The sequence below is a fragment of the Bradysia coprophila genome, assembly GCF_014529535.1.
Source record: "Bradysia coprophila strain Holo2 chromosome IV unlocalized genomic scaffold, BU_Bcop_v1 contig_81, whole genome shotgun sequence".
NCBI classification, from domain to species: domain Eukaryota; kingdom Metazoa; phylum Arthropoda; class Insecta; order Diptera; family Sciaridae; genus Bradysia; species Bradysia coprophila.
The window spans coordinates 1,227,081-1,249,980 of record NW_023503375.1 but is presented as its reverse complement, the minus strand read 5'-3'; the positions used below and the strand labels follow the sequence as shown (position 1 = coordinate 1,249,980).

Genomic DNA, 22,900 nt, shown 5'->3' with positions numbered 1-22,900 from the left:
AGCACAATTTCAAGATTTTACCGAAGAAATGGTAATTTTGATGCGTAATCGAAACCTTCCGAACGACCAACAACAATATGTTCAACCATCGAGTCCGCTATACAAATGTACTCCATACTTGGATGATAATGGGCTCATCAGACTACATGGACGAATCGATTCAGCAAATGACGTCGATTTATGTACTAAGCGACCGATTATACTGCCACGGAATAATCAAATCACTCGTCTACTCATTGCACACGTACACAAGCAGTATCACCATCGCAATCATCGTACAGTTTACAACGAAATTCGTCAGAAATATTACGTGCCTCAACTGCGTGTGGTGTTGAACTCGGTACGCAATGAATGTCAACGATGCAAAAATAAACGAGCGCAGCCACAGCCACCTCAAATGGCGGACCTACCGTCGGCACGATTATCAATTGGGTTTCGAGCTTTTACCAATGTGGGGATCGACTATTTTGGTCCAATGTACGTGGTCATTGGTCGACGAACTGAAAAACGTTGGGGCGTTATGATCACTTGTTTGACTGTGCGTGCCGTTCATGTGGAAATCGCATACAAGCTCGATACGGAATCGTGCATTATGTGCATTCGAAATTTCATCTACTGGAGAGGATGCCCACGCGAGATCTACAGTGATCCAGGAACGAATTTAAAAGGAATGGACAACACGTTACAGAAACTCGTGTCCGAGCTCGATGTTAACTTGATGGCATCGGAATTTACGTCATGCTATACGAAGTGGAATTTCAATCCACCGGCCAGTCCTCACATGGGAGGAGCATAGGAAAGGATGATCCAATCAGTCAAGAATTGCTTATACGATATCCTACCGACAAGACATCCTACCGAAGACATGCTGCGAAATTTATTGCTCGAGGTATGTAACATCATTAACTCGAGACCGCTCACGTATATACCGATTGAAGATGAAAATGACGAGATCCTGACACCCAACCATTTCATTTTGGGATCCTCGAACGGACTTAAGCCTTTCATAGACGTTGAATCCGACGGACCGATATTACGTTCAAAGTGGATGGAAAATCAACGTTTAACAGATGTCTTCTGGTCCAAATTTATCAAAGAATTTTTGCCTGACTTGACTCGCCGAACGAAATGGCACGAACCAGTGCAGCCTATACAGGTGGGAGACATTGTTCTGCTTGTTGATGGAACGAACATCCGTGGTCAATATCCGATGTGCCGGGTGATTGAAACATCTGTTGGAAGCAACAATCAGGTTCGACGAGCGAAGATTGAACGATTTAGCAACGAAGGATCGAAGTTGAAGAAGAGTGTCTACTGGAGACCGGCTACCTCTCTTGCGAAATTGGACGTTCATCCCGAAGAGAGTTCTTCTGTTCCTTATGAGGACAGACGCACGGAGGGGAGTGTGATGAACGGCAACACTGGTCCTATCATGCCGTCACGCTTGTTGCGGAAAAATGTTTAACTTCTATCAGTCAGACGAACAAAAAGCTTTATATCAAAGATGGTGAAGAGACAAGTTTGTTGCTGTTGTTAATTAAAATTCGATTTTATCCTAAACATCCGTGTCAATATACGCTCAAAAAGCAATTAAATTAGGGAAACTAATGTGATCGCGTTTACGACAAGAGATTCGCGATTTCAATGTTGACTTTGTATTAGTTTTCGTAAGTCGTTTGTTTTGACCGTGTGCTCCGTTTCAAGTTTTAATTTTATCCGTTTTTTTACAGTCTTTAGACGAGAATTTTGCGAAATAATTTAATCGTATCAATTTTGAAGACTTATAATCGATTATGAACAAGTAAGAAATCATTTGAATTTGAATTTACACTTTGTATTTCAAAACGTGTTTTTGTCAAGGACATCCTGTCCAATTGAGCCACGTAAATCCGTTGATTAACGTAACTTTCTCTTTCTTAAAGGATTCCGAGAATATATACGCGAAGGGTTAACCGAATGTGTTATCGGTTTTAAGGGAGAATACTAGAAGTAAGTTTGTGACTATTTGTGAGGTTATGATGATTCTAATGTAATTTGAATTAAGATTTTGTAGCCTCCTCCTACATGACTCATCAATGAATATATAATTTTGAACGAAACTTCGTCTTGAAATTATTGAAGCTGACAGAAACTAGACATTCCCAAAAGACCCATTCGCCACAACCATACTCTTTATAGTGTTCATCAAGGTTACAAGTTACGAATGGTCAGGTCGGGTCAATACGAGTCGACTTGAAAAAGAAAAATTGAGTTTGACCTGAATTTTCAAGTTATTGATCACGTTGACCTGAAAGAAACGGTGAAAATTTTCTCTGTTGACCTGAATTCTTTTAAGAAGGAAGATGAGGAGGAACGTGTAAGGATGTGAGCAATACAACAGATAAAAGTTTTTTTAACATATATTGCTCGTGACCAGCTGAATGCTTGACTTGAAAATGCAGCACTTATTACAACATACTTTATACTCGCCGGAAGTAAATCCTTGTGACACTGAACTCATAAATTAACCAGAAATGTGCATAATTATAAGCAAGTCCTTAGCTCGACCCCCCCATCCACTTAACATTTACTTACATTTATATATGACCGAATAGCTAAATGAAAATAATCCCAAATTTAATAATAGCAGATGTGAACAATCCCATTTACGGAAGAAAAAAACCAACGTAAAATAAAATACAATGTTGGGGTAGTTCGTTTTTATTTTAAATGTAGACAAAAGCAGCTAACAAAACAAACAAAGGGTAATTAAGTATGACATTATACGATGTGTATACACACACATATAGTCATCGTTGTTGTATACTCACTCAATAGAAATTTAATGTTAAGATAGATCTATCATATATGACGTACATCCGTGTAAACCATCCAGTTGATGAACCCGGTATGTATACGTTGAAATAGTTGCGAAAAGTTTCCTTTGAAACTAAAACAAATAAATGGCAACCATTGGCACACGGGGGTACAATTGAAAAAGATTAGAAAGATTCACCATGTAGAAATAAATTTCGAGAATATATATAGTGTGAATGCATACACTCATGGTGTCGAAATCGAGAGGCAAAATGAATCTGTGTAATAAAATCAAATAATTACAATTTTAAAATACCGAAACACTGTTATCGTTCAACTATACGTACATAGAAGTAACTATTAGTCTGGAAGCTTAATCAGTCTGAATACTATCGGCCGTCAAACTTTCGAAATGCATGAAGCTCAATCTGCAAAAATAAAATGGAAACAGCAAAAGACGAAAAACTCATTTTGCTCATATATGCATGCATGAATTTTGCAAGAGTTTTACGTCTTTTTTTATGAACTGAACACACTACGTATATACGTATGCAAAGAGGTACACGGCTCGGAATATCTATGTGAGCTACAAAAGGAAAATTAATTCAACCTCCGACTATTTTTTTATGGTCTACTTGATTATGATTGGATAAAGAGAATTAAAATTATACGGAGAAAATGAAAAGGATACACAAAATGTGAATTAAGGTAATGGATGAAAGAAATTGGTGTTTTTATTGTCTGTCTAGTCGAGATTACAGTTTACGTTTAAATTTAACACTTTTCAAGCTTCCAGTTGGTTGACTTTTTAGTGTTTTAGAAATGTGTGCAGGTGTTATCAATGTTAAATGGTTCAATTCTCTATTTTCTTTTTTAAATGTATTATGAAGTGATACGTGTGATTTACTGTTTACATTAAACACGATTGGTAGCAGGAATATTTAAATAACTGGGACCCACATTTTAGGTGGACCAGGCCCCTTGACTGACTGACAAACAACTACCGCGAAATCACACAAAAAAAATCTTTTCTGACTAACTCGTAGATTATCGCTCCGACACTCCATTAACGAACCTAACCTCAAAAAAAAATTCAGTCCTTGTCGAATAAAAAAAACATTTTTAGAAATCCGTTAACTTTACAGATACGTCAAACGTAGTTTGCTATAAAATTGTTAAATCTTTTACTACATTTGTTCATAATATCTATCAGTCTTTGGTACAAAATCTTGTACTTCATTAGTTTCAACATACGTTTTCCTATATAATATGAGTGTAACCAGATATCATCATTTATGTTTCTAGCTGTTGTCGATAACAGATGGGAATGTGTTTCTAAAAGGTTCAAAAAACCGTTGAATCATCGTCGCGACAAAAAAAATTTCGGGATTATCACAGGGATCACTCGTCTGTGATAGCCCATCTTCGAACTTAATTAGGGGAATTGAATTCCTCGTCGAATAAAAAATAACAGTTTTTTCGATGAATATTCCTCAAGTTATCAAGTTGTCCCAACTTTTCCTCAGTAACAAAGAAGGTAGTTGGGAAACAAACACTAACCTTCCAAAGTTAAAAATCGACACAAGGTTCACACTATTGTTAACGAAAAGAACGAAACAACAATATTCCAACAAAAGTGACACCTGTGATCGGAGCGCAGCGAGAACTGCAACTCATTTGACTTTAAATTGTTTTACCACAGGAGTCTATTGACTTTTTTGCAAAAATGATAGCAGATAGATGAAGAGCAGAGAGTAACCGATAAATATATAATCAAATTGCGTATGTAATGATCCACTAGTACTAGACCTCAGACCACCATCGAAAGAGTCACTTTTCGAACCTAATTAAATTTTTTTTTAAAGTTCAAAATGTAAGCAGAAGGTTTATTTAAATTGTTTGATAGGCTTAAAAATATAGTTTTCCGGTCCCACTCTCAATCAATCGCACATTGTAATGTAACAACAAATCGATGCCATTAATTCCAAATGACAAATATGTGAACAATAAATACACCGTAACTGTAATTGCCATTAAGTGGATGTATCCAATGTATACACAACACTGTAATGCTACAGTGATAGACACACATGATATAAGCTTTGATAAATTATTTTATGATTAAATTAATGTTTTGTTTTTAACAAAGACAATATCAACTTTTTCATGTTTCAGTAAATTAGCCATACGACATTTTCCTGTCACATAGAGTCAAACAATATCCACACCACACAGGAGCCCAATCTATAAAATGTAATGCACAGTTACGGAAAAAAGGCGATCCCATTTCCACAACATTTTTCTCTCTCTTTTTTTTAAATGTTCATCATTTAAATATGAATGAGTATCATCCATCAAACTCATACAAAATTACATAACAGTCGGACAATTCTATAGAGGACTGGGTGCTGCTATTCGGTTTATTTTTTTTTGTGTGAATAAAATGCGCATACATGTATAAGAGGTATAAGTATAGTTTCATGAAAATACAGAATCGATTGTGAAAAATACATGTACGAGTTTTCAAAAATTTTCTATGGAGATTCAGTTCGTTCGCCTGATGTCGGTAGCTGGGAAAGAGTAACAAAATAATTAAATTGAATTTGATGAAGAATTTTATCGATTTTTCATTCAAGTAGAATATGAAGTGGCCATCACAAAGGAATTCTATAAAATGTTGAATGTTTTGTTGGCACACTAGTTATGTGCATTCTAATAAAAAAAAACGAAAATTTCGAGGAAAAGTGGGAATGAAAATGTATGATAACTGTTCATTACTGGGGAGATTGCCTTTTGATAGCATCCACTAAATTCAATATTGATCTCATAGTCGTTTAAGGGTTTGTTCCCTTTCCCATTAATTTCTAACTACTTAAGCTTTTACAAACGACTACCGTAATATCATTCTGTCTGTTACTTCTTTTGTTTAAAATAAAGCTCAGTGTTCGATGAAATTTTTTTTGAGTCATTGAGTCAATTCATATATTCATTTGCTTTAAGAGTACTCTATGTATGTGGATCTCATGGTTTTTATTTGTCGTCTATGGAAATTGTTTTGAAAATTTCGCAGAAATCGTAACAGTACTCCGCACCAATCGCACCAGTCGACACTAAGTCTCTTATTTTTATGATTCTTTTTCCCTACTCTTTTTCGACCACAAAATGGTATCGATATAATCGTTAGATCTGTTACATCTCTTGTTTATGGATGTAGTCTAGTTTATGATGCAATTTCTTTTTACCTTGTCTTTTAATTTTACAATTTGGCTATATAAGAAAGCACCAGCCAAACTTCCAGACTATATGAAGTACATGAATGAATGTTTTAAATAAAAATGTTGGATCTTCAGCAAAACTTACTGCTTATTTTTGTCGCCTTTGTCGATAACAGATGACTTAAAACTGGAAAGAAAGAAATCACCGGTCAGATAGAGAAAAGGTTAACCTTTGTGTTTAAAACTGCTTCAGCTGTTTTACTAGCTGGTCCGCTCATACAAATATACTTTCAATACGTTTTTCGGGGACTAGTAGTGAAATAGCCAGAGACGAGTGCTGGAATCCAATTCGCTAAAAATGCATTTTAGCATAAGTTAGGAACAACGTTTCTCCTAAACGACGTTGGAAATAAGCGATGAAGTCGCGATATTTTAACACTAGCTAGGAAAAAGAAATGCCTCAACTGCCTGAAATTAATAAAACGAAACAAAATGTACGTCATTTATGGACTGTATGGAAAAAGAGAATTACAAAGTAAAATAGTTAAATCAAAATAGTCGACGTCAGTGAAATTTAGACATTTATTTGCTAACAGCTGTAGCAACCTAAAGTCCTTATACCGGTGAAATAGTTACTCGCACACGCGTTGTAGTGGTAGCAGTATTTGTGCAGGTTTGTTTGCATGAGTGAACCAGCAGAGAAACAGCTGAAGCAAATTCATGTCTAAATTTCACTTATGTTTACTATACTCTCACGTGCAATAATGGCTGGATTGATCTCATTTGATTTACTTAATCATTTCTTAAGACCGTATTTTTGGACAGGCATTCTCTATTTCATAGAACTCGATTCCAGAAACCTTTTCCTTCTAACGATCTAGCGACAATGAACACACTGCTAACCTTTTTTGAACGGCAAGCATATCGCCACAATGACGATTAAATCTACTACTTCTGTCGTTTAACATAGTTTAGGGTGTTTGATTAATGGTGATTACATCTTTGTTGGGAACCTTTTCTTTGCCAAGCGTAAGGGTAACAGTCGAAAAGCAAGCGAAAAAATTAAATTTTCAAACAATTGCAATGAAGTAATGACTCATTTCCCGGTGGTTATGTGAGGAAAAATCTATTTTTCATTTGTTGTAGCAAAATTGTCCATTTTTATCTATGCTGTAGATTTGCTGTAGACTGATGATTAATCTTTACTAAGTACATACTATGCAGATTTGAAGAAAAATGTCAAGTCTCGTGAATGATACATTCATAAAATAATCCAAAAAAAACCGTAACTACATGAATTGGACTCGTTATAGAATACCAGTTCACCCACTTGAATTCATTGACACTCTACCTATTTTACTACTCTCATCCAAGTGTTAATTTCCGACAAACATTTCTTTTTAAACATATTTGGAAAAAATTAAATGGCTATAAGCTGGTTGGCTGGTTGGTTAAGTAGCTTAATCTGTAATTTATGTGTATGACTATGACATTATGCCTAAATATAGAAGTCGGTGGCCCTCTAAACTGTTAAATGGTAACATCTTTGCTGGAGGCACAAAACCGAAAATGGAAAGCGCAACGATGCCATGGCATGCACTTATACAATTTGATGGTATGGTTTACTGCAATCGTAACATAAACTCCTAATCAAATGTAAAACTATTGAATTATTTGTTATTTCCTTCGTTTGTCGTATGTGGAAAAAAATATTTTCTTGATAAATGGTTCAAGTAGCATATACAGTACACAGAGAATAATGACAGAATCGCGTGTGGCACCATAATTTTCTTCAAAGTGCTTATAAATTTAACAATTATATTTAAATATACATATAAATATAGCACGTCGTGTAATACCACTCTGAATCGCCTAGACGGCGATATATACATATTGGATATGCCGACATACGCCCCAACCTGAAACCAGTCATATTTAGAGAAAACACACCATTCATAAAGTTTGATCCATAAATATTTGCATAGAAAATATTAGACATGAATTGTAATAACAAAACAAATTGTCGACTTTGATGTTAAATGTTGTTATAAATATATCTGACGAATGAGGTACCGCGCTGTTTTTTATATTTATTCATCTTTTTTTTTTTTGCTTGGTGCTACTGCTATGCCTCGAACTGTTCTACACACTTATTTTAAATTAACACGAACCGTCGTCAGCATTGCTTTTGTGTTATAAATATGATCCAATTAAGAGAGTTTTAGATGGACGAACGGATTAAATGTAAATGAAGTGTTTTGTAATAAAAGAATAAGAAATGGAAGGAAAATTATGTCATTTATTTTAAGAAAGCTATACTGACAAATGGTGTACAGACAGGGCTGTAAGCAGCCACTGTGTGTGTATGGATGGAAAATGTTTTTTTTATCTATTGTAACTTCAAAATATTCAGAATTCACGCCGTAAGTGCGGTCGATATCAAAATCTTTCTACCGCAGCGTTATTCTCATACAATGAAGCGTTGAAATGTATTCTTCGGTTCACCTTTTCATCGACTCGTTCACTTGAAATTCAAATTTTAGGCACACCTACGGCGTGAATTGTAATAAATCCTTAGGTTATTCGAAATTTCAAATGAACATTTATTATTGATATCATCTTCAATACAGTACATTTAAGCATGAACTGTCAATTTAGGCACGGATTTTTTTCGATAGTTATTCATTTGGTCCCGGAAAATTAGAGCACTGATTGTGTCATGATGTGTTTAAGTTTGAGTAATTTTTCAATTTCTATTTTTATACTGATTTTGACATTACTCAACACATGATGAGTTGCCGAATTCGCTTCGCTCGTATCGGAAATCCACATCTAGTTCGCAAAACAACCATACTTACCCCCTAGCTATGAAAATAGCTATTCTTTCGATTTAAATTTTTATTGTGACGGCACGTCTCCGCACACAACATATTGGTAGGGTCAGTAACATTCGTTTGGTCACGTTTCTGAGACTATCTATTCAAATTGAAAACGATAAAAATAGTCATCAAACTATTAATTTCAAACAAAACAACAACCAACAACGACCCAGCAACGATACTATAATAAAACAAACATCACACACAAAAAACGTGGCGCCACTAAACACATTATCTTGTGACGAGTGAAAAAAAAATTATTGTTGCATTATGCTTGCATCGTTCATTGACGCAGTTAAAATGAAATTTTTATCATCACAACCACACCCCAATAAATTCAATTAAAAGAAGAAAAAAAAATGAAAAAAAAAGACTCTCATGTCTCACACATTTTTTCTTCTTCTTCTTTCTCTCATTTCGGTTATCTTCCATTCATGTGTTACAGTAATATTCGTTTAAGTGGATCCTCGTAAAACTTTCAATAGGACACATAAATATACCCTTATTCGTCAATAAATAATTCTGGCTTATAAGAGACAGACCAACTGTAAGAGAGACGCAGGAGTGATGTTAAATAAAATAAATAAAAAATAATAAAAAAAAAATTGGTATACCAACCGACTAGAAATCGTAATAAATAAAAACTTCAAGCGTGCGTGAGCTGTGAATAAGTGGTTATTATTGAACTCGAATAAAAGAATTTTTATTTTTATGATATTTAAAGGTGACATTTATGTTGCTATTTTCCTTATTTTTTAACGAAAAAATGTGTACACAAAATCGACTGTCACACCAATCATAGAATATTACTTTTCCTTCGTTGCGACAAAAGTTAAAAGTCAAATAAACACTTCGAACGAACAAAAAAATTGTTTATTATGGAACTTTTTTCGCAATTTTATTTTATAGCGGAAGAAAGTTTTTTTTTAAAACAATTTTATCGTCAATTACTTTTTACGGCAACATGCTCGACAATATTTGTGTATAATAACCAATTTTACGATGTTAATATTTGTACATGTGTTAGGCGTATAAATTCTCTCTTTTTTTGTAGAGACAATAGACTTGCAACCGACAATATAGCATATACCGCCTTCAACCTTTCCTTAAATTTTTTTTTTGTGCCTGCAACAGCAACGTTATTGATGCATACAAGACGTATACACATATTCATATATATCGATTACATTTCGTATCCATAAAAACCGTTAATATCTTATAAGTCGCTGCACTGCATCGTTGACACTTTTTATTTCATTTTTTTTAAGACAAAAAAAAGAGCAGTGGATGTAATAAATATTTTCCTAAGAAAAAAACGGTAAGCTGAACGAACAAAAAAAAAAGAAGGATGATGTACTGATGCTAGCAGACCAAAACGAAAGTTCCACCAACAGGCTATTATCTAACTGCAAAATTATGTTTCAATTTGTAGTGCAATTTTGAACAGCTATTATTTTGTGATCCAGAGCGTAAATTGCATTTTGCCTCTGTACAAAAGGCTTCGCTCATAACACATACGTACGATGTGTTATTTGGCACGTAGAAGACTGTCGTGGGAATAAAATTTTTCACAAATTTTCTTTTCGATTAAAGAAGGTACTCGAAAAATTGGAATTTTAGGTTGGAACACACACCTATTATACGAATAACAAATCGATTACCCATTTTTCGTTCCCTGATCTCATTCGTTTCCACGCCTTATATACACAAGGCAACAATATCGCTGCATAATCACAAAAATTTGCAGCTTAATTAGTTAATTTGCGACTTAATTAGTTAAAACGTCCAGTGTTTGATACAAAATCTTTTACTTCATTAGTTTCAACAAACGTCTCGCTGGATACCAGTCAGACTGTCAGACCCATCACTTATTTTTTTTGTCGTTGTCGGTAACAGATGATGTAATATCAGAGGCATCGAAAGTCCTTCATCATTAATATACATATGTTCCGGATGAAATAAGCAGCGGAAATGAGGTTCTTGAGATTTTACGTGTGCATTTTGAGGCTATAATCATGTTAAGTTATGAAATTGGAAATTGGTCAATTTTGCGATACGAGGTAAAGACGAGTTAAACAACACATCGTGTACGTAAATCTACCAATTCATAGTGATATGAACAAGACTTTAACGACTCCGATTTGAAAATCAGTGAGAAAAAGACAAATTGATATTGATTATATAACATTTAGACTTGGTAAAATTATTATTTTCCCTCAACAAATTCTTACATCTAGTACTTCTTTGAATAATAGGTCACTCTCGAGGGGGACCGCACTGAATTTGCAACTCTTTTTCCTCGTGCAACTCTTTCGCTACTCTTTTTTTCGTCATGTAACTCTTTTACAACTCTTTTTTTCCGCGTGCAACTCTCTTGCACCCCTTTTTTTCTGCGTGCAACTCTATATTTTTGCGTGCAACTCTTTGTTTTTGCGTGCAACTCTTTCGCAACTCTTTTTTTCCTCGTGCAACTCTTTTCCAACTCTTTTCTTCAGATTGCAACTCTATGTAACTCTTTTCAGTGCGGTCCCCCTCGGTCACTCTTCAGTGCGTGAACGAGAAACTACCTAAAGTTTTTTCGATGTTTTTCACGTGTAAAGTATAGTTTCCACTTAAAAAGAGCACTCCGTTTAGCCTCCGTCTACGTGACAGTTGTTAAATAGAACACAGGAACTGTCACGTAAACGGAGTAAAAAATTGAAATAAATTCAATTTCCACTCCGTTTGCGTGACAGTTCTTTTGTTCTATTTTACAACTGTCATGTAGACGGAGGCTAAACGGAGTGCTCTTTTTAAGTGGAAACTTTACTTAAATGGATACTTATCGAAGTTTGTCGGTGTAAGGCAAGTACAAATCTACAAAAGTCAGTCAATAAAAATGATTTTTTTCTTCGCTTACTTTGACAAACTGTCATGCAAACGAAGGCAAACAAGAGAACATTTTTCTAAAGAAATGCACAAACTATCATCTAGTTGGTAGAAGCTCTCTCATGTATGACAAAATGACATCGTTTGATTGCTTCTCTGCAAGTACCACACATTTCAATTCGAAAATTGTGACACGAACAGTCAATATTTTGACACTTGAATAAATGCAATTTTTCCCGCTCTTTTATATGTGCAAAAATTGCTACTTTTTTGACCTGAATGGTTTTTATGAGATTTAAATAAATTCCACCGCTCGATAACATGTAAAATGGTCGTACAAAATTATGCCCGAAACTTCTACATTATTGTTTACATTGACTGCCTATACACTGTGTACATTTTGCTGTAAATGGTTCCAATAAAAAATGATGAACTGATACTTGCAAATATTTATACCGAGAAAAATGAATGGAATAAAAATATTACAGCGGAGATAAATACAGTAATAAATTAGAGATGTTTTTTTTGTGTGTGCTCCTTCCAAACATTTTCATATTTTATATTGATCTGGGAAATTCACACACAAAAAAAAGCAAACATAAAAAAAACGAAGATATCAAAATAAATGTGAGTCTATATTTTGTCGATTTTTCAACTATTTATCCCAATAATCAAAAAAATACACCCAGCATTTCTTCCGGAAAAAAGGCGATTGAATAATTTACTCTTGGTCTGATCCAGGATAAATGTATAGTATATTTGTGATGGAAATGTGGAGATACGAGAGCGAGAGATGTTTGTTATTTATATCGGTTTCGTATATATTCCATAAATCAGCGATATTTTCTACAAAAATTTATTATTCCCATGTGGAACATTCTCTATTTTATACATGAAATCCCACCATCCTCGAAAATATTCTGGTGTTATATTCGTGCATTTTGAATACAGAATTATATTTAAATGTTGGAAAATTATTTATGCACGGTTGTGGTAATATGGCTACGTGAGTAAGGTTAATTACAATTTTCCTCTCGGTTTTTTTTTATCTTTCGTTCTCGTCTTAGAGGAGAAATTTTCCTGGGAAAATGTAATTTAAATCTTTAATGAAATTACATTAAATGCGAAGTTAAATTTAAATTACAGTAATAATTCCTTTGTTATGCGAACACTGAAGCAATTCATTTACTTATTCTTATCAAATACACTGGAAATGACAATCCTATTATAACATTCGAAAATGAGCTTAGATTTATGTACACGTTGTTACATATTGTGAGTGATAATTATTGAGAAGATAGGGAGTACTCAAACAAATAATCTTTTTATCCACCCGGCATCAGTACAATTTGAATCAGAAATTCGTTCATCTTACCTACCACCGCGAGCAGCTACCATGGTATTCAAGTCATCAGAATTACTGAAAGTTAGGTTTTCTCTTCAGAATATAAGTATGAACTTTTCTCGAATACTGCCTTTATTGAAGAGTTAATTATCTAATACGTTTCATGTGAAAGAAGGTAAATTTTAATCGAACTAAAGACTAGCAATATCAGCTATACCAATCTTCTCAACAGTTTACTTTTTTATTGTCAAATTTGGTACTTCTTTTTGTTCAGTGCAATGTTTGTAACAAAATCTGCTAGTTCAAAAGTTTTTAAAAAACATTTTCTTTCTGGACGATACAAAAATCGAATTTCAATTTTACGTACAAAGATTTTTCTTCCCATTCTCATACATAGTCAATAAATCTGCTACTTCATTCTTTTGAAGTATGCCGTCTAGTCTTTGATGCAAAATCTTGCACCTCATTAGTTTCATCATACGTTTCGCTATATAAGGAGGCACTAGCCACATTTCATCGCTTATTTTTTTCGGCGTTGTTGATGATGATGACAGATGATGTAATATCAGAATGGTTTCTTATGTCTGTTATGCAAGGGCACAATAAATGATAAGCAAATAAATAAAATCATGTAATATCTGAAAAACAGTCGGTTTAAGAGGAATCACTCCTTTTTCATAGCACAAAACCGAAAAAAAGGATTTAAAAGTTGCAGTGATATCTCTTAGAGTACAACACAAGAAGGCTTATGGTTTATTTAAACACTTAATTTACGCGTTTTTAAGTGCAATAATGGTTTCTGATTTTTGAAAAAGTAATTCGGTTTATTGTTTTTCCATCTTTTAAATAGCTATTTTCATAATAAGGTTGTAAATGGGAGTGTTTTGCGCACAAGATGTGAGATTGCCGATACGAGCGAAGCGAGTTCGGCAACACATCGTGTGCGCAAAACCCCCATTTACTACCGTTTTAGGAACAAGGTTTTATCTACTGTAATGTCATAATCACAATTAAAAACTAATTCAAAAAATCGAACTGAAACATCAAAACGCCATGACACCCTCAAATATTCATATTCCCCACAAACAAACCTCAGATCTAGTACACTGTCAAGGATCTGCCAATTTTCAGGGAATAAATGTAAAATTATCGAAGTTCGACGTGAATAAATGAGAAATTAGCCGTGCACAAATGAAACATTATCGAAATTTTCAGTTCATAAGTTCTAAAAGTGTCACCATATTGTGAATATTATAACCGAATTTTTCCATAAATTGCACAAATTTCTCGTCACACATCAATTTTCATAATACAGATGCTCACTTCACAGATTCCTGCCATTGATTTTGTTGCTTTAATGGTTTCACTTTTGCTAATTTTATTTAGTAGTTCACACAAAACAAATAAAAATAATTGAAACTGAAGCCAACAGACAAAATGGCGGCAGCCATTTTTATCAGCTGATCTGAAATTTCTATGGAATTATTGACGATTTCACCTTTTGAACGTCACGTGAAACCGTGAATTGGTTGTTTAAAAAACTTAGACAGGACGAGATGTTCAGCCTTCGGGTAGGTAATCTCGTTAATCTAAAGATATTTATTCTGTTTAAAAAACTTAATGGATGGAAACTCTTAATCGTTTTTTATATTCCGGATGAAATTAATAGTGGAATTTTCAGAAATGAATTTATGAAATTCTTAAAAATTCTTGAGAGTTTTAAATTTCAAGATTTTCTGAAAATTGATTCTTAGAAGTTCTTAAAATTATCAAATGTTCTTATCATTTAAATCTTAAAATCGATTTTCAACCGTGAAGCCGTGATGGCACATTTTTGGCCAAATGAATCAAAATGTAGATCAAAAATGGACATTTAAGTGGTAAGTTTCTTTAGTAATTTTTTAAAGTTTGTCAGAATTCTGTATCCCGTTCTGTATTAAGCATTTTTACGGTTTTGCTAGTTAGTAAACTGAAAATACTTAGATCAAAAAAGGAATAGATTTTATAGCAATACCGGCTGTATGATTGACTTCTGTGAGAGATAAGGGTCTCTTACACCTTACTAAAATTAGAATTACATCCATAATCGATGTAATGCCATTTCTTTTTTATTATTTATATTCACTGCTATAACACCCAGCATCATTGGAAAAGCCTCTTATTTCTGAAAGTATATCTACCAATTACTCCCCAATCTTTGTATTTCTTCACATAAATGCTATCGTCCCACTCATATACAATATGGAACTTGTGTACCAATAAATGTTTGATGAATAAAGTATATCTCCAGGAATAATTGACATTGAAATTACTACCTATGTCTTCGCATCAAGCATAACAACAAATGTCAGAGTTTTGATGTCCCAGCCCACCCCTGCCGAAATCGAAAAAGAACGATACATTAAACATGCAAACGTCGCGTATACACATTCTATATAGAAAGTAGAATGTAAGACGTCTCTCCGAGCGGATCTCAAAGTAACATCTTTCAGTGATACGATAATAAAATCCCTGCCAGACATCTTAACTAATCTCCAGGGATTTAGAACAAATTGACATTGCTTGCCTTCATATCTTCCAGTTCATAATGGTGTTTAAACGTGACTACTAAAATGCAACGAAATGTGAATGGAAAACACATTTTTGTATTTACTTATATGGTGGGTATGATGGTTATTAATGTCTGGAAATAGGAAATTGCCATATAAAATGGCATGCACGATTTTCCTTCAGCTTTACTGAAAATATGTACATCATTTCCAGGAATATAAACAGAAAGATATACATTCGGGGGCTCTATGCTCACATTATCCCATTTTGTATTTAATTGTTGAAAAGTGTGTCCGTCCAGCTATTATCACAAATGGATTTAACATCAAAATTTTATAAATGGAATACGAATCGGATTATTGGTTTTATAGGCAAACATTTAGCAGTGTGATTATGTAGTCATGTGTGATCGTCTCTCCACAAAACATTTTTTCTTCGACTCGTCTTGTACACTTTATTTCACTTACTCAAATTGGTTTGTGCTTGTTTGTCTTCGTTCACACACCAAACCACAACTCACGTATACGACACAAATTTCCCAAACGACCTGCAAGGCGCCAATTATTTACCATCAACGTATAATAAAGTTTTATAATAAAATTCTAACTATAAATTGATTGTGTGACAGTACTTTAACACTGTCATTTGTATGCTGCACTCTGGAATTACAATAATGTTCGAAGAGAACCGGGAGAGATACCAACGGATATTACATGAAAATAATCAACATATTACTCACCGTCAAAGTTTAATAATTTTATCATTAAAGAATTACGTGTGCAACATTTTAAAGAAATTAATATTGGAGTCGTAGCTATGTACACGGCGGTGTATATGTACGATGTCATACTATATAGATCTATATGATATTCGCTAGAAGAAACGCTAAATCAATTAAAAACTCTATTCCTAAAACTAAATATTGCAGGAAGCTGGGTGCCAGGAGGTGAATATATGTGTATTATGCTATTCTGTCGATCTGTTTTTTAAAAAAATCCCTATCCTCTACGTGAGAATTTTAATGGATTTTCTCAACAAATTATGCGACGTGCATACTCTTTCCACCATGAATTTGTACCTCGGCTCCATCCAGCATTTTATATACGTATAATATTATAAAATATTCATTGTCGTTGTTTGATGCGGATGGTAGTCGTATATAACCGAAACTAAAATTTTAAGACATACACTTTCGAATTGAGGAGCACACTTTTCAAAAGGAATTTTAGTTTTAAGTGTGCGAAGACTCGATATATATTTTGCGGAGAGACGTGTCGTCGTCGTCGCCTTGATGTTGTACGATAAAAGTTAAAAATTAATTTTTATTTGTTTTCCCGAGAAACACAATCGAAAGTCGGGTTTCGGAAAGTTTATTACACGGGGAATGTATACAGGAAAATTGCCTGTTAGTTCCAACAAGAGGTTAACACATGCAAATTTAGTGTCTAGACTCGGAAACCATGTACAATGTTCGAGTACAAGCACACAAGAGTAAATATTTATGTATTTTGGTAGTATCGACTCTATGAAAAACATTGGAGAAATGTTAGTGCAGAAACGTTCAGCGTAAACGTTTTGTACATTCATTTTACCCTTTATTTGACCAAAAGTTCCTCACATCGTTTGGTTCGATATAGTTGGTAAAATATTCCAGGAAGCGTGACACAAAGTTTGTCGAGTCCAATTTCGAGCAATGTTCCCTATTCTTCGAAAAGTGCTAAAAACAGACAAAATGTAACCCAATTCTCCATTCGTCTGTGACCTGAAATTTGAATGAGCTGCGTTGCATGTTGCTATTTTTCTTTCTAAATTTAACTTCCAGTACATTTCGCTGTTATCCTATTCAACATTTTATTAGCATCATCTCCGAGGACTTTATTTTAATTAAAAGTCATCAAACTTAGTCATGTCATAAAGTACCGAATCTTCATGGAAATCCTTCATAGAATTTAAAATTCATAAAAAGAATCTGAAGAGCTCTTGTCTCCCATCATCGTGAAACTGGTGTAGCATGTACACATGCATTTAGCGTCTGATGACATTTTAATTACGAAGTCATTGAATAAAATATTTCGGAATTTATTCAAAATCACGTTCGAGCTACAGTAAATTTATGATTATTTTCGAACGGAAGATTCACACCAGCAGCAGAGATGCATCCATGTCTCATTTCTTTTTTCGGTCGGAGTTTGTCACCCTCATACAGCAATCCCATTACATCAGTCAACGCTCTCTCAACAATTTAATTTTTCATCCCTGGAAATATTTGTGGATATAAATGCTTCCCTGCACAGAGTGTTGAATTGTTTATTTAACGCTCTGAAGTGTTTGCGGGATGTTAAATTGAAGCATGAAATTCACTTGGAAATATGGATTTTGTTAGTTGAAATTAGTTGACGTGTTCACGTGTAGCGTAAATGATATTGAGTGAAGTAAGGGGTCCAAAAATATGTATAAATAACCAAATGAGAAATCTGTTTAGAGTTGCATCAGCATGAACTTTTCCGACGAAAGCTTTAATTAAATTCTTCAAAACGAAAAAAAAACACTTTTCATTTTAAAGAAATGTTTTCTTGGTAGTTGCCAAATCCATCCGATCCATCCCCATGGTAATTTGACTACAAAGAGTAACGGAGCTAAGCGTAAAATCATTTTATAGACTGCAGATAAAAATATATCTTCAGTACACAATTCTCTAGCGTAGAAAGGAAATTCCGATTGTACTTCCAATCGTTCGACTCCGTAAATAAATTAAAACCACTTTGATAGTGTGCAGTGTACACAATTCCTCTCACTATGTATATGTATAATACACAAACCCATTTCCGAAGTTATTGCCAAGTGTACTTCTTCCCACTTTTATAAACATCGTTCGAGCGAAAAAGCTAATATGGAAAAAGAAATTCATGGTTTTGCTTTTGCGAATAAATAAGCATAAACCCGAAATAGATTATAGTTAGAGAAAGGAGAGCGGAGTTTCTCATACACATCTAATCCATAGCATAAATACATTACCATCCGCAAAAATACATCATATTATATGCATTATGGAAAACCAATAATAACAAAAAAAAATCCCACCATATGCTGGTTATGCGAACTGAACGTAGCGGAATATTCAAAATTGCTTACTCTACGATAAAATATATGAAATCCCGTAAAGACGAAATACATTTTTGCACAAATGTGTACACATACAAGCTGGCTGGATGTGCTTTTTTTCGGAGTGTGTGTACAATTTTTATTTCCACAAAAATATTTAAAAAATATTTTTGTCTCACCACCAAACCGGTTTAGTAAACAGTGAGTCCCCGCACGGGAATTTTGTACCTAGACGGACACACTCAATTACTTTTTGTAGTAGTAGAATAGGTTGTGAACACAAATTTTGTAGAGTGCGATACAGGAACTATCAGGTAAATTTGGGCACACCAGCTGTTTTTCAGCTGGTCCACTCATACTTAAACAAAACTGTTCCTATGTCTTTATACGGTTTTACTACAACGACGCACGTACCTGTAACTATTTCACCCTTAGAGTAATTATACCTAGAGAGGAAATTACGAACAGAATTACGTAAAATTTGTGGTCCCGACATGAAATACGTAATATTTGATAGTGTGGGTTTTTCCCTACTAAATTGGTGGGCAAATTAGCGAAAAAAATTTAAATGTGCCTGCGAGAAGGATTCTTTTTAAAATGTGAACCTTTTACATACCACTGATATGAACTGATATCAACAAACACATTGTGTTTAACAGGTTTAACACAACGAAAATAATAGAAATTGACCTATGTTGTTTTATGCAACAAATTAGTTGGGTAATCGGTCTCTTGAAGGAAAACTACAAATCAACAAACAGATGCAACTCGCGCAATTTTTTATTAAGCGCATAAAATTACCGGAAAAATGAACAGGCATTTCCTTTGACTCCTTTACTTTGGCATCCCGTAATGAATCACATTTGCACCATATTTAATTATTATTATTGCGAATGATTTCAAACAAAATTTCAAAATAGAGGTACGCGATTTAGAAGATACAAAACTGACAACTATCAAAATAGTCAACACCTACATGTGTTAGTAAAAGCTCTACGTAAAATTGTACGAAATGTGAATCTTATACAAACTGATGTCGGGACCACATTTTATCGTACGAAATACCTCTCTAGGTATAATTACTCTAAGATTTCACCTGTATAAAGACGCAGTAGTTTTGCTGGCGTGGGTGTATCAGCTGAGGCAAATTTAGGCCTAAATTTCTCTGACGTTGACTGTAATAAATACTTCAAAGTTTTGAAGAAGCTGTTCGACCTATCGTAGTTCTATCATGAGGTAATCTGTAAGTAAAACAACCGCTTATTATTCTGTCTACCAAAATTAGTGGACCTCGATCCACTGAGAAGAATATCATAAATTGTGTTTTGATTTTTGTCAGTTACTTCTCATACATTTGATAAAGTGAAGGACAATTTTTTCCATAAATTATATCGCAATTCTTGTATTCTTGTGATCGTCGTAAGAAATAAAAGAAGACTATTTCTTCTGTTACTGAATGAAACGCCATTAATACGTAATGAAGCCTGTGAAGTTAGTTTTATATAACAAAATGCCTGTAATTTTACCAATGAAGTTAAAGATTTTCGGTCAGTGTATTGAATATGTTTTGATCGGATGAGGTAATAGATTTTGTTATTGTAACCAGCGATTTTATTGTTGCCTGTGATAGGCAATGCTTAAAAGAACACAATAAATCTAATAGCCCTGCAAGTCTCGTGCAGGACTAAAAATATTAGAGGAAAAACTGCATCGGTTTGTTGTTTTGTTTTCTCATATTTACCGGTTTTAGAGTGAATGGAGTTTGGTTCCAAAAAATAAAATTGAAATTTTTATTAAGTTTTCTTGGCTTTACGGAAGAAAAAAAAGAGGTGTAACGTGTGCCACACATTTATCTTATTTCTTCGTCTCTTTTTTCTTCTTCAAAATTTCTACTCAACGATTTCGCTCATCATTATAATATCAAAACATCAAATCCGAACCGAAATCCCCATTAAAAAATATTTTCTTTGCGTTTCACAAAAACGGATCGTTTATAAAAATTTCTCGGAATGAGACTACAGATCTCCATATTCATCATCAATTTTTTGTGGATTATTTGAAAATCTCTCGGTTCCGGTGTATAGTGTGTGCGTGGCTGTGTAGTGTATGTGTGTCTACGAGTTTACGTTAACATTTTGAATGTTAAAATTTTCATGAAATTGAAATTTCGGAAGATTGATTTAACCATTTTATGGAAATAAGTTTCACCTAAAATATTCATTCATTCATTTATACACACACACACATCACATCCAATTCACATCCGTGATCCGTGACTCATTGTGTGAAGGTACACAAAAGTAATAAAGCTCCGAAGTACAATCATCGGTTTCAGGAGTTGGGAAAAACAGAAAATGTCATGAATATGTTGAGGATATTAGGTACGGTATTTATCCAAACTCCCTTTCAGTCTCTTTCATTATTCATTTATACACAAAACAAATCATTGGGAACGGGATTGATCACATGAAACAAAATCATTAAATCCATGACCTTTCTAATGGACTGATGAGGCTGACACAATAATCAATACATTTTCGATTGTCAAAATGTTAAAAGTCATATTTACGATAACGGACACCGCGTATACACAACAATCAATTCGCAAGAGATTTATTTATTTATTGGGATTTATTGAACACAAAAGCCATCAACATATTAACAGTGAGCACCGTTCATTAAAACAGGAAGATTGATGAGGGGGAGATTGATGGGATCTTTAATATTTTGGAATAGAGCAGCTAAAATGGGATGACAATACAGGTGTGCGTTGAGAAGAATATTCGAAGAAGAAAAAAATTATTGAAGGGAGTCACAGCGTCCTGTATTAGTTTTCTTGTAAAACGATTAATTTCTTTGAGTTAATTTGAGTGAATACGGCTGACTTGGAAGTTAAAAATATCCGCATTTGTTAACATCATTAAATTTGTTAAAGATTGAAAATATGGGGGCGACATTATTTATATAATAACTCCATAACATCTGCACACTTCGTTATTATATTCCGTAAATGTTCTACATTTTACGTCGTCCCATAAACTGATTTTACCCGAAATTTGAAGAAATATATTTTCTCGAAATTATTGTTATGGGCAGGCTACAAAATATTGTTGCTCGTAAAAATATTTTTTTAATGTCCCAATTTGTTCGGTTTTCCTTAACCTTTACACACGATTCGAAACTGGTATACATACAATGTGTACGACTATTTGTTGCGGCACTTCACATATGACAACGAAATTTGATATTTTTTCGTCGGATTTATAAAAACAAACCATTTATTTAGCTGTTGGAAATTAAACACGAACAAAATATTATTTTACACAAGAATGTCTTGTAAGGAAACGTGAATAAACAGAGGAAAACTCACAGAAGAATATTATCTTTTCGCGCTAGTTTTTGAGGTAAATATCCGTTACACAGCTGATTTCGAAGTTAGTTTCGATTTGAAAATGATTTTGTTTCAATAATACTCACACCTGAAAGGGATAAACATTCGCGTCATCCTGATTATTGGGAATTTTAATTCGGAAAATTCTGAGAAATTGCAAATAATTCTGAAAAAAATTCGGATTTTCTTTGTTGAAATTTTCCGAATTTTCGTAATCGTAATTCACAATAATCAGCCTTGGACTGAATTCGAAAGCGTACAGTAAATGCATCACACAATTTGTAGATAAGCATTGCTCGTCGAAATTGATCATTTTTCCAGCAGATTTCAAGAAATTAAAATCATGAACACTCCTTTATTGGGTCATTGACAAATAGACTTTAGTTCACATTAGTGGATCCTCATCAGTGAGAAGATGAGTCAATTCATCAACTTCTCGAGCTTGAAATATTCTTGTCCCTTTGGGCATTTCGTTCCGTCCCAAAAGCGCAAGCTTGTATTATATCGGGGTGCTTGAGGTGCGATTTAAGCGAATCTCTCTAACAAATGAGTTGGATAATAAATATTTAGGAGTATGAGCAATATATATCGCTGTATAGTCTATAAATCTATTACTTATATGTGGCTTATGAAGGTTTGAAAAAACTTTCATTTGTTCTTTGCTTAGTTCCGCTCAAGTGGTGGGTTTTGGTAAAGAAATCACTGACTGGCCACGAGTTAGCAAATTTGGTGATGAGTTGGAATTTCATTTCGA

The 22,900-nt window shown here is 33.9% G+C and overlaps 1 long non-coding RNA gene across 1 annotated transcript; it reads left to right on the top strand.

Annotated features, from left to right (window-relative positions):
- Positions 1–14,971: 14,971 nt before the first annotated feature.
- Positions 14,972–22,876, top strand: LOC119072230. Its single transcript, XR_005086819.1, has 3 exons — positions 14,972–14,996; positions 19,992–19,998; positions 22,864–22,876. It is a non-coding gene; the product is annotated as an uncharacterized LOC119072230 (long non-coding RNA).
- The last annotated feature ends 24 nt before the right edge of the window (positions 22,877–22,900 follow it).